We start from the raw sequence: 6,875 nt of genomic DNA on the forward strand, positions 1-6,875 counted from the left end.
AACCCGTCCTGCTTGTACACTTATTATTGAAATGGAGAGAAGTTTCAAAATGGCTCAGTACAGAGGATTCTGGGTTCTGGAGAGCAGATCCTGGTCTTTATTTGCAACCTGTAATGCGTGGAGATTCATTCATTCAGGTTGTCTGCAGCTTCAGAAATACAGCATTTGCAATACGGGGTGCTTTAGCACCATGGGCTAAACAGTTGGCTTGTAATGCAGAACAATGCTAGCAGCATGGGCTCAATTCCCGCGCCGGCCTCCCTGAACAGGTGCCGGAATGTGGCAACTAGGGACTTTTCACAGTAACTTCATTGAAGTCTACTTTTGACAATAAGCAATTATTATTACCTTTCTGGAGAAAACACGGAGGAGAGAGAATAGCTCCTTGTCCCTGTGTTTCCAAGAGCAAAACTGAGCTTCTTGGGACTCTGAAACTCATTCCACTGGGATAGGATCCAATCACCACCTGTTACCAGGCAGAATACAGCCTTTTGGCCAATTCATTGGCCACCAGCCAATCAATCAAAAAAGACAACCCTATCTCTCATTATGTGGCCGAAAAGTCTGGGGTCTCCTGTTCAAATTAGCAGAGACTAGCAGAGTATTCTCTCCTGTAACTTCTGAATTCCTCACTCCTCTTTGTGCTTGATTTAAAGATACATGTCCATTAATCATCCGTGGATCAAAAATTATGACGGCAAAATAAAATCAAGGAGAACTAAGGGAATAAACAGGAAGGACCCTTACACCCCACTGAAATTTCAAAGCCCCTGTCTCGCACAACCTTGCCCACAAAGGCTAAGTGGAACTGAAGTAACGAAGCGCGCCCCTGGCTGCATTGGCAAGAGATAACTGGGACACAGGGAAGAAAGGAATGCCCCTTTTTTACGGAACTGTGGTAGTCACCACTAGTCGTATTACATGTATTACGGCACTGCCCGTATAGTAGAGGTACATGGGTAAATCCCTGCCTGCTGGTTCCGCCCAGTAGGCGGCATATAAATGTGTGTGCTCGCCGGTGCTGCAGCCATTCTGGTTCCAGCTACAGGAGGCACAACATCTTTGCTCAATAAAGCCTCAATTATTCCATTACTCTTGTCTTTGTGGTAATTGATAGTGCATCAATTTATTGTGCAAATTTTTTTAAACGATGGATCTCCGCATCAAGCCTGATCACCTGCAGCTGAGCCCTCAAGCAGTCAATGCTACGTCCGCTTTTGACCACTGGCTAGCCTGCTTCGAAAGCTGCCTCTGAACAGCCGTGAAGGAACCCTCGGATTCGCAGAAGCTCCAAGTCCTCTATTCACGAGTGAGCCCTGACATTTTTCCTCTCATCCGGGATGTGGCCACCTACTCCGAAGCGATGGAGCTCCTGAAAGGACATTACGTTCAACCAATCAATCATGTATAGGTCAGGCACCTCGTGGCCACGAGACAGCAACTCCCTGGGGAGTCTCTGGACAATTTATTGTGGGCCCTGCACATCCTAGGTAGGAACTATGACTTCCAGGTAGTTTTGGCAGTCCAGCACACCAAACTTTTAATTCGAGATGCTTACGTTACGGGCATGCAGTCTGCGTACGTCCGCCAGCGGCTACTGGAAGGGGGTACGCTTGATCTTGCGAGAACTAGGCAGCTCGCTAATTCATTAGAAGTGGCCTCCTGTAATGTCCAGTCCTATGCCCCCGATCGCGTGGCATCCTCGTGGGCAGCCAGCCAACTCTGGGGGGCCCAAGTGCTATTTTTGCAGGCAAAACAAACACCCCAGGCACCGCTGCCCGGCGCGGAGCGCAACCTGCAATGGCTGTGGGAAGAAGGGGCACTTTGTTTCTGTTTGCCAGGCCTGGTCAGTCGCCGCTGTTTCCAGGCCCGGCGTTCCTACACCCCCCACGTGCGACCCAGGGGCGCCACCATTTTCTCCTTCGTAAGCCACGTGCGGCCCGTGGGTGCCGCCATGTTCTTCACCGCAAGCCACGTGCGGCCAGCAACACGTACTTTCTGAACGTGATTGATGAGTACTGTCGGTTCCCTTTCACCATCCCATGCTCAATATGACTTCTGCCACGGTAATTAAAGCCCTCCACAGCATCTTCACACTGTTCGGTTTCCCTACCTACATCCACAGCGATCAGGAGTCCCCTTTCATGAGTGATGAGCTGCGTCAGTTCCTGCTCAGCAAGGGCATTGCCTCGAGCAGGACGCCCAGCTACAACCCCCGGGGAAACGGGCAGGTGGAGAGGGAGAACAGGACGATCTGGAAGGCCGTCCTGCTGGCCCTGTGGTCTAAAAATCTCCTGGTCTCCCGCTGGCAGGAGGTCCTCCCCGACGCGATCCACTCCATCCGATCGCTCCTCTGCACTGCGACTAACGAGACCCCTCACAAACGTGTGTTTGCCTTCCCAGGAAGTCCACCTTCCGGGATCTCACTCCCAACATGGCTGACAGTTGTGGACCCGTCCTCCTTCAGAAGCATGTGCGGACCCATAAGTCCGACCCCTTGATCGAAAAAGCCCACCTCCTACATGCGAACCCGCAGTACGCCTACGTGGACACCCTGACCTGACACCGACCTCCCCCTCCCGGTTGCCTCATTCATCAATGCTCCACTCCCCCCCCCCTCCAGCGAACCTCACCGCAGCCCCCGCCCCAGTAGTATCCGTCCTCCCACTGGTTCCACTCAGAGGTGACGAAGACGAGGCCAACACGCTCCCGGAGTCGCAGGTGACCAAGTCGGCGCCCACATCACCACCAGGACTGAGGCGATCGCAGAGGAGGGTCAAGGCCCCCAACAGACTTAACTTGTAATGTTTTCCACCACCCCCGCCGGACTCTTTTTCAACACGGGGTGAATGTGGTAGTCACCACTAGTAGTATATTACATGTTTTACGGCACTGCCGGTATAGTAGAGGTACATGGGTAAATCCCTGCCTGCTGGCTCCGCCCAGTAGGCGGCGTATAAATGTGTGTGCTCGCCGGTGCTGCAGCCATTCTAGTTCCAGCTACAGGAGGCACAACATCTTTGCTCAATAAAGCATTGATTATTCCACTACTCTTATCTTTGTGGTAATTGATAGTGCATCAGGCACTAGTTGCTGTAAAGGAGATGTTTAAAGGGACAATCTATAGGGAGAAGTTCAATGGTTCAGAAAATTGGGGTGGGAAACCAGAAGAGATGGAGGGAGGGGAGGTGGGGAGACTGGGAGGGAGGTGGGGGGCGGGTGGGTTGTAGAATTAGAGGGGGTCAGGAGTGTTGGTGGGGTTTGGGTCAGGTCAGTCCGGGAAGGGAGGATGGTCGGGTTGGGGTTGTGCGGGGGGGTGAGTGGAGGAGTGGACCAGGCCAGATTAGGGTTGGGGGGGGTGGGTCTGGGGCGGGGGTTCAGCTGGGGGGTTGTGTGTGTGCTGGGTGTCTCGTATGAGGCTCAGTCCGGATGTTTAAATAGTTACTCTGGAGTTAGAAGTGATTTTGTTTCCTTCTAACTCTTTCAGAGTAACTATCAGGATAAAACTGGCAGTACCATCTGAATTTAACAATTTAACTCGCTTCTGTCGGATGGTTTCCTGCCCAGCGCAATTGTTCAGCAGAAGTTAGCCCTTTCTGGCCAATTACCAGGTAAACGCTTACACTGGAGCTTCCTGGAGGGATTCCCCAGCGCATCATTGGGGTATCCCCTAAATGTGACGCTGGGGAAGCAGGAAGTTACATTTTGTTTGATGCAATTGTAAATGTTAAGTTAGCAGACATTGCAAATGACTCCAAGACTGGTGGCTGAACCTAGTTCCAGAAATGATGAGGAGCTTGGTGACGTTGCTTGCCAACAGTCGGTCATATGGTGGAAGTTAGCTACAGGTGTATTTGCAATAGATGCCACTTAAAAGGAGGTATGAGTACCTCTCCTTTGTGTGCGTCTTTTCATCGCCTCCTTCCTCTGATATGAATGGGAAACGTTGAAAGTAATTTCCATATCTTGTTCTGAAATTACCATTTCAACAGAATGACAGCATAACTATCTCATTAAGTAATAATGTACATAGCCTTCAACATGCAATTTAAATGGGTGTCAGTACTGGGCAGAACTGTGTCTAAAACACAGTAAATTCAAAGCTTCATTACAAAACCCTCATTAGCGTGAAATATGAATGTTTTTGCTTCTCTATCCAAACAGATGAGCTTTCTCTCTCTGAAGCTTTGTCACCGTTTAACAATACATTTATTTGCTGCTGACCTGTTTACGTCAAACTGAAAACATTTAGATGCCCCTTGAGTGTTAGCTAATAAACCAAGCACTCACCAATAGGGGGCGATTCTCAGGCCTCGTTATGCTCTCACTCGAGTGAAATGAAGCTGGTGAACAGCGGGAGTGGTAGAAAACGAGAAACCCGCCAGGCGACAAATAGTTTGTGATGCAACCGGCCCGCTCCCATAGGCGGAATCGAGATCTCGCGAGAAACCAATTATCACCACTTAAGTCCCATTTCCATAGAATTAACGAGAGCAACCCCATATCCAACGGTCTCCTGTCATTCAGCGGCCTCCCCAGCAAGTGGTCACACTGGGGCTGGTTCGTACTCCTTTTGGAAAACGTGAATCTGGCGGAAGGGCTTCTGTGGGGAGCTGAGGAGGTAAGCAGCAATCTTTGCTCATAGGCAAAGAGCCCAGGGTCGCTGGACATGCCACCCCAAAACTCGGTGGGCGGTTGGAGACTCTCGGCTGGGGGTGGGGGACCCTCCACACGGGTGGGACGCCATGGGAGGGTGGGGGGGAGGTGTTGGGGGAGCAACCAGGGGGTAACTACCTATGGCACCACCATGCCAATCCCTGGATCGTGTGTACCCATTCCGGGGATAACTCCTGTTCTTGCCCATCTGCCCCACCGACTATCCATAACCCCCTCAGACTTCCGAGGCCTCTGGCCGTGCGGCTGAAGGCTATTGCTAAAAATTGGCAATCGTGGTTATGTGAGCACTTTACACAACCCAAGTGGATTCCCGTGTGTGGCGGGTATGTAGCATGTGGGAGTCATTGCTTAGCATCTCAATCAGCCTTGATGCCTGGACACTGTCCATGAATACTGCGGGAGACAATACCACACACACAACAGCCAACATCTGAACATCCGAACACCCAGGGAGATGAGACACAGCTCCAGCGACATGTCCATGGCCGGAGTGCCACGGGAGGGGAAGTATGTCTGGAGTGATGGCCCCAGGGTTCGGATGGTCAGCACGCATTGCAGAAGAAAGTGACAGAGGCATCATACTAGTTGTGCACTGATGCACTATCAATTACGACGAGACGAGAGTAGAGAGTAATCAAGGCTTTATTACACAGAGATGTGTGGCCTCCTACAGCTGCTGCCGAAATGGCTGCAGTTTGGAGAGCACACACATTTATACTCCGCCTACTGGGTGGAGCCAGTAGGCAGGGATCTACCCCCGTATCTGTAGTACAGGGGCCTTACCGTAATACCCTCGTATGCAGTGCAGTATATACAATATAATACAACAGTGGTGACGACCACATTCACCCCCTGTTAAAAATGAGTCCAGCGGGGGTGGTGGAAAACTATTTACATATCGGTTGTCATTAAAATTTCAGAGAAGGTTACGAATTTAGACGGTCAGGCGCCTTGATCCGTCGTTGAGAGCGTCGGCTCGGCCGTCGGTGACTCCAGGAGCGTGTCGACATCTTCTTCATCGCCGGGCGGGACCAAGGGGAGGATGGATCGTCCTGGAGTGGGGACTGTGGTGGGGTGCGCTGGGGGATGGGAGGGTGGCGCCAGGGCATAATGGGGTGTGTGGGGACCCAGCTGGTGCCAGGTCCCTGAGGGAGACTGTGTCTTGGTGGCCATCGGGGTACACTACGTAGGCATACTGCGGGTTTGCGTGGAGTAGCTGTACCCTCTCAACCAACGGGTCCATCTTGTGGAGCTGCACATGCTTGCGGAGGAGAATGGGTCCTGGAGCTGCCAGCCACGTTGGGTGTGAAACCCCGGAGGTGGACCTCCTGGGGAAGGCGAAGAGACGTTCATGGGGAGTTTTGTTAGTTGCCGTTCACAGGAGCAACCGAATGGAGTGAAGTGCGTCGGGGAGGACCTCCTGCCAGCGGGAGGCCAGTAGATTTCTGGACCGTAGGGCCAGCTGGACGGTCTTCCAGACCGTTCCATTCTCCCGCTCCACCTGCCCGTTTCCCCTGGGATTGTAGCTGGTCGTCCTGCTCAAGGCAATTCCCCTGTTGAGCAGGTACCGGCGCAGCTCCTCACTCATAAATGAGGATCCCCGGTAACTGTGGACGTAGGTGGGGAAACCGAACAGAGCGAAGATGGTGTTGAGGGCTTTGATGACGGTGGCAGATGTCATTCCGGGGCATGGGTCGGCGAAGGGGAATCGGGAATATTCGTGGACCACATTAAGCAAGTACGTGTAGCGGTTGGTGGAGGGGAGGGGCCCTTGGAAGTCCACACTGAGGCGTTCAAAGGGGTGGGAGGCATTCACCAGGCGCGCACGATCTGGCCAATAGAAGTGCTGTTTACACTCCGCGCACACCTGGAAGTCTCTGGTGATTGCCATGACTTCCTCGATGGAGTAGGGCAGATTGCGGGCCTTAATGAAGTGATAAAAGCGGGTGACCCCTGGGTGACAGAGATCGTCATGCAGGGTCCGGAGTCAGTCCACTTGTGCGGTGGCACATGTACCTCGGGCCAGGGCATCGGGCGGCTCGTTGAGCTTACCGGGGCAATACAAAATCTCATAATTAAAGGTGGAGAGCTCGATCCTCCACCGCAAGATCTTATCATTTTTGATCTTACCCCGCTGTGTGTTGTTAAACATGAAGGCAACCGACCGTTGGTCTGTGAGGCAAGTGAATCTCCTGCCG

The sequence above is a fragment of the Scyliorhinus torazame genome, chromosome 10 (assembly GCF_047496885.1).
Source record: "Scyliorhinus torazame isolate Kashiwa2021f chromosome 10, sScyTor2.1, whole genome shotgun sequence".
Taxonomy (NCBI): Eukaryota; Metazoa; Chordata; class Chondrichthyes; order Carcharhiniformes; family Scyliorhinidae; genus Scyliorhinus; species Scyliorhinus torazame.